The 11,787-nt window shown below is 33.7% G+C and overlaps 1 long non-coding RNA gene across 1 annotated transcript; it reads left to right on the forward strand.

The window, feature by feature from the left end:
- LOC109718959 lies at window positions 299–2,046 on the forward strand. The gene is made up of 2 exons (XR_002218575.1): window positions 299–835; window positions 1,749–2,046. It is a non-coding gene; the product is annotated as an uncharacterized LOC109718959 (long non-coding RNA).

The following is an 11,787-nucleotide window of genomic DNA, read 5'->3' on the forward strand; positions in this document are numbered from 1 at the left end:
GTACCATGTGATTTAAAGTGCATCAATTTAGTACTATGTGGTTTCATTTTTTTCTTTTCGTCGGCTCCTCTGTTTATATTTCATTAAATTATATACAAAAAACTTTAGATACCCTATCTAGCTTTATCGAATATTTACTTTAGTACTATTTAGTTTTAACTTTGTTACTATTTTTTTTTTCTTCCGTTAATATTTCATTAAATTATATACAAAAAACTTCAGATACTGTAGTATCCCTGGTGTTCAGCTTTTCACGGCTTGTCGACACGCTGTGAGGGTGTCGGGACAAGTCCGAGTCTCGTTGGCGCGAAATAGACGCAAAACGGACTCAGCGGAGACGCGAGAGCAAGTGTTAGCATTGGAATCTGCGAATTGCAGATTTTCTGCTTGTTGTACCGGTATGACATCAGGGTTGTACCGGTACACTTTCTGTATCGGTACAGCATCAGAGGTGTACTAGTACACTTCGCTTGATTGGCGAACAGCTGCTCTCGGGTTGCCTTTTGTACCGGTACAGGTGCACGTGTACCGGTACACGGGGGTAGGTGAGGGACAGAAATGACTTTTTATGCGTCGTACGTATTACCCACTCTTCCCCTTACTACATAGCTTCGTAGAGAGAAGCTAAGGGGAGTTTTTTGGCTGGTTTCTTCTCCTCTTTCTCTCTAGACTTGATCCGAGCATGCGGAGGAGCTCATGTGGATTTGTTTCGTCGCCGACGTCGCGCCGCAGAGCTGTTTGAGCACACGAGCGTTGTGGTGGCTGCATGGGGAGGCCGAGCGAGCATGTGATTTCGCCGTTTCGACGTCGCGCCGGTGTTGGTTTAGCTATCGAGGTGGGTTAATCGGCGGTTTGTCTTCTAAGTATATAGAGATAGTCGGCATGTGTCGTTATAGTTGTTTTTGCATATTCTAATTGCTCGATTCATAGATTTTCGCATGTTTAACTGTAGAATCTGAATTGGAGCCTAGAGTTACTAAATCTACTTGCACATGTTGTACTTGGATATGACTTAGGAGAAAACATGCGATTTGAACCTGTCACATGTTTAAACTACCTGATTTATCTCTAGAAGCCGTTGTTATTTTGTATCGCCACAGTATCAGCGTGGTGGATACCCCAAGTAGTTTAGATTTCAGTTACGCTCGTGCTGGGATGCCGAGTGTATTTTTACAGTAGCGTTCAGACTGTTCCGGATTGTCGAATGCCGTTGGGGTTGACGGTTGACCCATATCGCCGTTTCGGCGTTAGATTGTGCCGAAGGCACGTGACCTATTGGTGGTTGACCTGCCTTACTTGACATTGGCTTATGAGAGCCTGATTGAGCTCGACAGAGATACGCTGCATACTCGGTTGGGTAGCTCCCACGAGTGCCACTCCGGAGATGGGCGTTGTGCTTTCGCATTAGTGTCGTTCGTGCAGGTTGGACTTGCTCTCCACGGACCGTTTGTGTGGAGGTAGCTGTATAGTCTCAATCGGGCGGGACGAATGTGTTCACAGTTCCTGAGACGGGTATGCTTACAGTCCCTAGTGAGATTGGGTCAGGATCTATTTTTCTACAGATGATTAGTGGTAGAGCATTATAGTATAATGGCATTTAGCTGTAGATTTATTCTAGTATTTTTCTACTATCCTTGCTCCCTTCTGTAGACTTAGTGGGTAGACCGATGATATTTAGGGCGGTACCCACTGAGGACTACTTATTTTTATAGTAGTTCTCACGCCCAGTTGTTACCCTATTTTTGCAGAGCTTGCTGTTCCGGCTGCTGCTTCTTCGGAGACTGACCGCGGCAAGGGCGTTGCTAGTTAGAGCTTTTCCTAGTTACTGCTGTTCGTGAGGTTACCAGCTGCAGGTAGTGCTAGTTTTTGGAGTTTCTTATACATACTGGTTGTATCTCGCTAGGCGAACTTTTGTGTACCTGAACGTATGTATGTATATGGAACTTGTTCCTGTTTTTACCAGTTTTATTCGAATAGCTCTATACTACTGTTTGTAGTATTGTATGTTTTACAAGTACAGCTATCGCTTCGTATATAGGAAAAAAATTTTTTTATACGGCGGATTTGTCGGTGTGCCCGGAGAACGTGCAATCCGGGGCGTGACAGATACTCTACTTAAGTTTATCGAATATTTACTTTAGTACCCGTTAGTTTTAACTTTGTCACTGATTTAATGAAAAAAATTGGTGAAATGGATAATAAAAAGAGAAAAATAAAATCACAGGGTACTAACTTGATACACTTTAAACAACATAGCACTAAAGTAAGAAAGTGTGAAACCACAAGGGCTAACTTGATACACTTTAAATCATAAGGTACTAAAATGAGAAAATGTGAAATCACAGGGGATATTTGAAGTTTACCCCAATTTAAAATCCCTGCAAAGAATTGACTTCATAGAATTGTTATCCTACAGTTGAATTACAACGTAATTAATTCGAATATTTTTGTTCGGTTTGTATCTTAGAATATTTCAAATTTTATCATTCACAATTTTAGTTCACTATTGGAAAAACTAAATTATGTGAATAAACTTTACTTTTATACTCTTGTTGATAGAAATTGACATTATAAACTACTTTACACTCAATAAGATAAAGAATATAAAGCATCATAGGAGTATTTAGCCTATTAAAATCAAACTCCTATGAGAGATTTTTTTGGTAAAAAAAAAAAAAAAAGTGGAGGTGATTTTGAAATTTCATTTTTCGTGAAATTAGAAGATATCAGAAGAAGAATTGTAAAATTTTTGTCACGTCAGACTTCTGTGACTAATCAAAGATAAAAATTCTCAATTTCTAACTCGCATCTCTGAAAATTTAAGAACCGGTTAATTGCATATGTATATCTATAAAGTGATAAAATTATATACTTATCCCTACAAAGTTTTGTTTATCATGTATAACTCTCCAAAGTTATATAGTTTACAAATATATCATTTTTCGTTATTGACCGGCTAAAGTTGACTTTTGTTTTTAATGAAATGACTCTTCCACTCTGAATTATATTTAAAATTCTTCATCAATTGTAATATTTATTTTCATTCTAATTTTTCTTGCGTTCTACGTGAATCATAAATTGTAGATTTTTATAAGAATATAACGGTCCAAAATGTCAAAATTTAATGGTCAACTAACGATAGTAAACTAATAGGAATATATGTGCATATTTTGAAACTGTAGAGAGATATATTTAATAATTAAAATTTTATGGAGATAAATCCTGAATTTTAAAATCTTGTAAGAGTACACATAAAATTACCCTTTTTCAAAAAAATTTAAATAAAATAAAACCACGACCGGAAAAGCCCAGGTACCCAGCCGGCCGGCATTCCAGCCCAGAACGACCGGACCGACATCCGAATGTGGGTCGTGCCGGCCATAGGGACAAGTGCTGTGCGGTCTATTTGGGCCAAGTGTAATCCGATCCGAACAATTTATTTAATTATTTTTCTCTTTTATACTATATTTTTTTAAATTATTTTTATTTATTCTTTCAAATAATTTAAACTATTCAAAATTTAAATAATATTTTAAACTCATCTAAAACCTATTTATTTAATAAAATTCTTAATAAAATTATATATATATATATATATATATATANCATTACAGAAATAATATAGACAGGGACACAGCTGACAAGTCAAAAGTCACTATCACAATAAGTGTTAGGATAATCACTTTTATCTTCTAAGGTTGACTCTTATTATACTACCTTAAAATTCTAAAATGATAATGTTTTACTTATTTTTCAAAAATTCTAACGGAACTCTTCTATTGTAGGAATATTCAATGAGCCTCGCTCCAATTCAACTATCCCACCGGAGGTTTCAATGAACTTCTCACTCAAGTAATGCCGGATAATTTGTAGTATGGCATATCTCAAATACAAAGTGTCCCTCACAATCGATCTATATTTTCTCTAACTTCAATTTCAAATCAAGTTTGTATTGACATATATGTCTACATTACATATAGTTGTTTAAGTGATTTTGACTTGGTTTCAGTAGCCTACGTCTGAGTGACTGGAAATTTAGAATTTTAATTATTGGGGTATGTATTACATTAACTTGTTATTAGAGTACACAATTAATTACTGTGCAATTACTACTTTTTTTTTCACTTTTATCCATTTATAAAAATTATATATATATATATATATATATATATATATATATATTTATATATATATATATATAGTAGGGCTAGAATACTTGTAAAAGTATTATGGGGGTGATACTTGTGTGTTTTTAGCCCTTGGATGGAGAGATGTGAGGTTGAGATGATGGTGGTAGGTGGTGGTAGGTGGTGGTAGGTGGAATAGTATTTAATCCAAGGGCTATTAATAATCAAAAAGTAGATTCAATGGCTTAAAACCTAATAGCACAATGATGATGATACTTGTAAAAGTATCATAGCTCAACTCTCTATATATATATTCCATATAATCAATAGTAAAAATTTAAAAATTAAATTATAATGTAAAAAAATGAGAAAACAAACTGGGCCCAGCAGGCCTTGTCAGGTTAGTAGCATAGTTAGTTAATTCGGATTCGGCAAAAATTCGGTTCGGGTATAATTCGGATAACTTAATAGCATCAAGTCATTAAAACACTATGTTTGAATTTAAACTTAAACAGTAAAATGCTGAAGTTTCTTAGCAAATCAAAAACTGGTTAGGTGAGTGTTAATTGAGCTACAATGTATCCGAAAAATAATAGTCAGAGCAGCTTTAACTAACAACACCTTTTCCTCCTTAATTACTATTTTATTGCATAAGCCTACACAAAAATTGAAAAAAAAAAAAAAGGAAATTGGTTAGGTTTTTTATTGCATGAAAAAATTTTCTTCGAGCGTTTGGTAAAAACAGTATGTGTAGTTGATTTAGTTGCATGAAATAAAAAAGATTTAAAATAATGAGTCCGGCTACTATATACTCTTATAACTACGATCGCATTCGTACTTATAAACAGTATGTTGTTTTCGATGATAGAGCTTCCGAATCGACGATCCATACCGTTATACGTTACCTACAATATTTAAAACTTATAGAAATCAAATTTTACAATTTTTTGACATCGTTTACTTTACAATCAAAAGATCTCATAATTGACAATTTATTACGGCGGGTATGAGATACTTGCTAGTTTAACGGTGTAAAAAAATCGGAATTGATTGAATTTTTGATAAAAAAATTTAATTTACTATCTAGATAAAGGTCAATAATTCCGATCTTAAATTAAAGGATTCGATCATCCATTTTAAGAACGTTGTTCGATTTTCACCGTTCATTTTATACCCGCTTGATGGATTTTATTATAATTTTAAAAAATTACAAATTTTATTTTTTAGAAGTTTTAAATACTTTAGATCATATTTAGCGGAGTGGATCGTCGATTCAGAAACTCTATTATCCAAAACAACTTATGAGTACGAAATGCTCTACACTCATAAAAGTATAGTAGCCCTACTCCAAAATAATATATAATTTATTCTGTTGTAGAAAATTAGAAATTATTTTATAAATTTTATTACTTATATATACATGGGAGGATGAAAATACTCTCAATGTAGAAAAAAGAAATTCTTTAGAAGGTGATTAGGTCGTTGCAACAGAAATTACGAGCAACTTGGATGTTATTTTATTCGTTGCAATTGAGTTTTCTTGTGCAGTTTTAATTACAGTAGTGAATTCATGTGCACTAAATCAAAAACAATATTTAGGACTAATATATTGTTAAATTATAGTATAGCTGCAAACGCATGCGACCAAACAGTCGCAGTATTCAAAGTTTTCTACAACACGAAGCTTTGTTGCTTTGCATTTTCAATTAAGGGCCCGTTTGTTTTGGTGTAAGTGGGGTGATGGAACTCAAGTTCCATCACTTCCGTTATTTGTTTTGATGTAAGTGAAAAATATAATGTAACTCAAGTTACATTAGAGCTCCACTTCACCTACTCTCGACTTCCTCCTCTAAAGTGCCGAACTCGACTTTTACTACACTCAACCTCCTCTAAAAAATTTATTAAACAGTAAAATCTAAACTCTACTTCCTTTATAATGGGTTAGAATTACTTTATTTATGATAAATTAGGATTATCTTTAAATAATAATAAAAAAATTAATTATATAATAGATTAAATTTTATAGTGGTAAATTTACTACTATATTTAGGAGATAATAAGATCCACTTACTTACATCAAAACAAACAACAGAACTCAAAAAATTAATTTTACCAGCACCAAGTTACATCAAAACAAACAACAGAAGTGATTGAATATAACTTTCAGACGGTACAAGTTACGTCAAAACAAACAACAAAAAAATAATTACACTTCAGAAAAACTCAAATACCACTACACTTGACTTACGTTGAATCTACAAATACGTCAATCCAAACGCCCCCTAAGTTCATTTCCAAATAAAAGGAAATGAAGCAAATAGCATGCCACATTTCTCTTTGAAAGAAATAATAAAGACGTACATGGCTTAGGCCCTGTTTAACCTAGCTTTTTGAAAGTGATTTTATTATTTAGTATTCAAAATATTCTTCTAAAATTCAATTTCATTAGTAAACCCTAGAGAGAAAAAAAAAAAATATTTGAAGGGATTTTTTTAAAATCAAGGAGGGTATTTTGGTCAATCAAAAGTAAATAAAATATTTTTAAAATTTTGAAAAAAATATTAGATACTATTTCATAAAATATAAAGTAATTAAACATGATTGGGATACTCACAAAATTATTTTTATTTTTATAGGGTAAGATAGATTAAATCATGACACGATATATTATGTTTGTCTCATGAATAAAACATTAAACTTTATTAAACACATTTTCATATAAAGTAAAATTTTTTTAAAAAATGTAAGAGGATCCTTAAATTTTAGATCTTTAACAAACAAACGATCGACTAAACTTTAAATTTTGACAAATAGACCCTCTAAACTTCATCAAATGTGTTAAAGGGCCTCCCTCTCCCTCTTCAATTTTAGTTACTAATTACACTACCTTTTGATTATATGTCTTTTATATAATCGCATAAAGCTTCAAAACATAAAATATATATATATAGAGCAGGACTGCTGTGCTCTCAGGAGCACGGAGGCCTCCGTATTCCTGAGCCGTTTTCGATGATGAAATTTTCGAATCGACGATCGGCTCCGTTAGACTTAATCTATATATATATATATATATATATATATATATATATATACTATATATATATATATTATATATATAGTGAGGTCTCCCGTGCTTTCGAAAGTACGGAGGCTTCCGTACTTGTAAGTGTTTTTTCGATGATAGGACATCCGATTCGAACGATCGGCTCGTTAGGCATAATCTATACTATTGGAAACTATCTGGAAACCAAATTTATAATTTTTTCGACTTCATTTACCAAGCGATCAAAGGTCTCAAAAATGACTATTTTAACGGCGATTGTGGCACGTTTTTTAGTTCAACGGTGTGAGAAGTATCCAAATTACATGAAACTTTAATAAAATTCTACTTAACATCAGAGTAAAAGACAATACTTTCAATTGAAGTTTGAGTCCTTTATCGCTGTTTTTTATGAGATTTTTATTTTCAGCCGTTCATGTGAGGCTACTCGTTCACTAGCGCAACGAAGTTAAAAAATTATGAAATTTTGTTTCTCAAATAGTTCAATAGCATAGATCATGCGTAACGAACGATCGCCGAATATGGACGTCCATCATCGAAAACAACTTACAAGCACGGAGGCCTCCGTACTTTCGAAAAACATAGGCTAGCTCTCTCCCTCTCTCTCTCTCTGTCTCTTCTCTCTCTCTCTCTCTCTCTTATATTATATATATATATATATATATATATATATATATAGTCCGCGCTATGGTGCTTGGTAAAGCCACCAAGCATCTATCTTGTGTCTTGTAAATTTTTTACTGTTAGGATTTATGCCTTTGATGCCTTTCACTCGTTAGATTATTTATTCCAACGAACCACTCCACTCAAACCTAGGAAGGCCACATCGATCCTGAACCGCACATTTCTTTAATCCAAGACGAAAATTATAAGCACAATGACTTGAGTACTTTTAAAAGTATAGTACGCCATTATATTATAGTATATATATATATATATATATATATATATATATATAATATATTCTAACATATAAGAAAAATAAGAAAAATGCTAATTCAATTTGGCCTCTTTTGCATAAAATCCACTTATTTTGACTTTTGCAAAAACGCGATCACCTTTTTCGTTTTCGCAGATTCGGTCCACTTTAGTTCACCAAACTGGAACACAAAATATCCTTATTACTTTTTCTCTTTCCTCTTTCTCTCTCCTCTCGTCTTTGTCGTTCTTTTTTTTTTTTTACTCCGACAATAAGTGAAAGATAGAAAAAAAAAATTGGCGGACCGTCGCCTTTTCGTTACCGTCGCCTCCTTACACTCCACCATCCTTCTTCACCGTGTTTCCTCCTCACCCTCCTGTTCCACCACCCGGACTCCCCTCCTCCTCTCCTCCCGCGCGGACCCCCAGCCCGGATCCCGTCGCCGTTGGTCTCGGCAGCCTGGGCCGAACGGCGACTGGGGTCGGGCTGGATGCGTGAGAAGAATGTACAACGGCGAAGAAGAAGACAGGGGAGGCAAGCGACAGGGCGCAGGAGGGGGGAGGCGGAAGCGCACCGGCGCCGGCACCAGCGCCACGCGCGTGTTCTTCTCGTCCGGCGTTGCCTCCTCCGCGCCGCGCAGAAGCGCGCGACCAGGCCCTCTGCTTCTCCCCGACGACGTCGAGACGCGCGTACGCCCGGGTGACCCAGCCCGATCCGTCGCCGCGGCTGGCAAGCCGCTTGCTGAACGATTTGGTCGGACTGTTTTTTATTTTAACTCACATCTTTAATATGAGTATTTATACTGCCTTCTCCTTCTTGTTGCCACCGTTTCTCTCTTGTGCCACGATTTAAAGAGCAGAAAACAGTGCAACAGAGGAGAAACAGTGCAACAAGAGGAGAAGCAGTATAAATATCTCTTAAAGGGGTTCAGTTTAAGATAAATGGGTGCAGTTTTTTTTTCTTGTTGCACCATTTTTTCTCCTCTTTTTGTAGTTAACGATACAATTTCATCTTCATCCTTTTTTTTTATATAATTTTTTATCTTTATTTTTTTTCTGTTTTTTTTTTTTGTCACCCTCTCTGTCAATAGCCACGGTGTCGGTGACGACGCCGCTAAAGACCCCCCACTCCGAGGCTGCAGTGCCGCAGTGATCTCCACGGTGTCGGCGTCGATGTCGGCGAAGATGCATCGTCGTCGGAGGCAGCAGAGAAGGAGGGAGAAGGAGAGACGGGAAGGGCAGGGAAGAGCGAGAGAGGCGCCGTCGTCGGAAACTGCAGAGGAGAGTCAGAGAAGAAAAGAAAAGAAAAATGCAAAAAAAAAAAGTCACAGTCCGGCTTTAGTGGGATCGGAGGCGAGGAAGGTGGGGGCGCCGGCGGTGACGCCGCTCTGTCTTCGCCGCTCTCTGGGAAGAGAAAGAAAAAAAAGAACGAGAGAAAAAGAGAAAAGAAAAAGGTATAAGAGCACCTACGCTCCGTCTTCGCCGCTCTCTGGGAAGAAAAAGAAAAAAAAACGAGAGAAAAAAAGAGGAGAGAGAAAGATAAAAGAGAAAAAGGTATAAGGGTATTTTGGTAAGTTTGCTGAAAAAGCGGACCGAATCTGCAAAAGCCAAAAAGATGACCCGATTTTGCAAAAGCCCAAAATAAGTGAATTTTTTATGCAAATTGGCCATCATATTTTTCAATCCTCAGACTTAATTATCAACATTGGAAGAAAATAAAGTATTATAAGATTACATCCACAGCATGCGATCAATATAATCTGTGTAGTGAGTAACTACAATCGAGAAGAGAAATCTATTGAACTATTTAATAACGTTTAGGACAACAAATTGTAAAAATTAAAAATATCACACGCATATTTGTAAAACAGCGCAGCAAAAGATATGTTTGTTTTTCCTCAAAAAAATAAAAATTAATTTTTGAAATAATTTTTTTTTATGAAAAACTTATTTTTCAAATTTTTTGTCTATTTGGTTTCTTAAAAAAGTCAGCTTTTTCGATTTTTTTTTCAGATTTTATAAAAGGATAATATTTTTATTTTATCATATATTTATTCGAAATACGAGATATTTTATCTTATTAAAGTAAACATACTAATTTTTTATAAAAATCGAAAGAAAAGAAACTACCTTTTCTTACAATCAAACGTACGAAAAATTATAAAATATATGTTTTTTTTAAAAAAAAATAATTTTTTTTTTCCCTTGGAGAGAAACCAAACAATCCCTACATATATAGTTCTAGTGGGGTGTCCGTGCATTTGTATTTTCCTCCAAAATATACTGAATTCAGTGGACGGAAGAGAGCGGTTGGATCGGGATCGGACGGTGGGGATCGGGTTATGTTGTGTCCGCATGCACCACTGTCATCGAAACTGAACTTTAGATTGAAGTGGATTTTAAATTAAAGTTGAGTTCGATGAAAATTTTTTCTTTTTCGATATTTATTTTATAGTTATGAAAATAAAGTTCTATTAATTATGCTATTTACTTGGTAAGAAATATATGATATAAAGCTATAATTTATATATAAATAATAAATAATTTAATAAATAAAAAATAATATAATTATATTTTTATATAATTAAAATTTAATTTAAAACAACTAAATTATTTTTTGAATGGTGGACAAAATACTTAGGCATCTATACATTAGGTATATTTATTAATTGTGATGATATTTGATAATTAAAAAAATATATTGTATTTTTTGTTTTAAGTATATTTGAGAAGTCAATATATATGAATATAATTAATTAGTATTAAGCTTTTGATACTTCTAAACATAAATAGTAATTCTTCGTTCCCTTTGATGATCGGATCAGAATTAGATAGTAAATGTGTGAATCATAATTTTGATAAATTTTTGACTCATTAATATCCAAATGAATCTTTGCTGATGATATTATATGTCATATTAGAATTGTCGCATTGCATCATAATCGATTGGTTGTCAAAACTTTTAAAAAAATAACCACCTAAGAATGAACTGATCAACCCAGCCATGAATTTCACCAAATAAAACAAATAAAAAAAAAGAAAACATTGAGCCGAATTGAATAAATCGATACTCGTATTCGTCTGTATTATAATTGAGTAAACTCCACACCAGATAATTTAGATTATTATACATTTAATTTAAGTGTATTAATTAAGTATTAATTAGTCATGAGATTTGGTTTCGGCACAAAAAAACAAATAAATAAGTAAATAATCCATAACTAAATAACTCCACAATCCTCTGATTTTTGTGGGTTAAAATTGAGATGAATTTCTCAATTATCATCTATTGTTTCTTTATCTCTCTAGATATAAAAATTAACCACGTTCATTTTTAAAAAAATAATTAACAATATTTTATTTAAATTATCAATATAGAAATAGTGTAATGATCAAAATTCGCATTTTAATTTCATTTATTTATTTATCCTCGCAGAGGAGTTAAGTTCGCTTTTTTATTTTGGGGTCAAGGGACTATATTTTAGGAGGCTCATTTATCTAAAGAGATTAACACAATAAATTGATAAAATATTAAAGGTAATTTCATAACTCTAAGTAAAATAGTGAATGACAATATAACTTGTTAAACAAAGTTCAACTATTTTATATTATTTCATATAAAAAAGTCATAATAGTTTGTCAAATATATTTTATCCCTGTCGATAATATATGTGTTAGAAT

Source organism: Ananas comosus, linkage group 12 (genome assembly GCF_001540865.1).
Source record: "Ananas comosus cultivar F153 linkage group 12, ASM154086v1, whole genome shotgun sequence".
Taxonomy (NCBI): Eukaryota; Viridiplantae; Streptophyta; class Magnoliopsida; order Poales; family Bromeliaceae; genus Ananas; species Ananas comosus.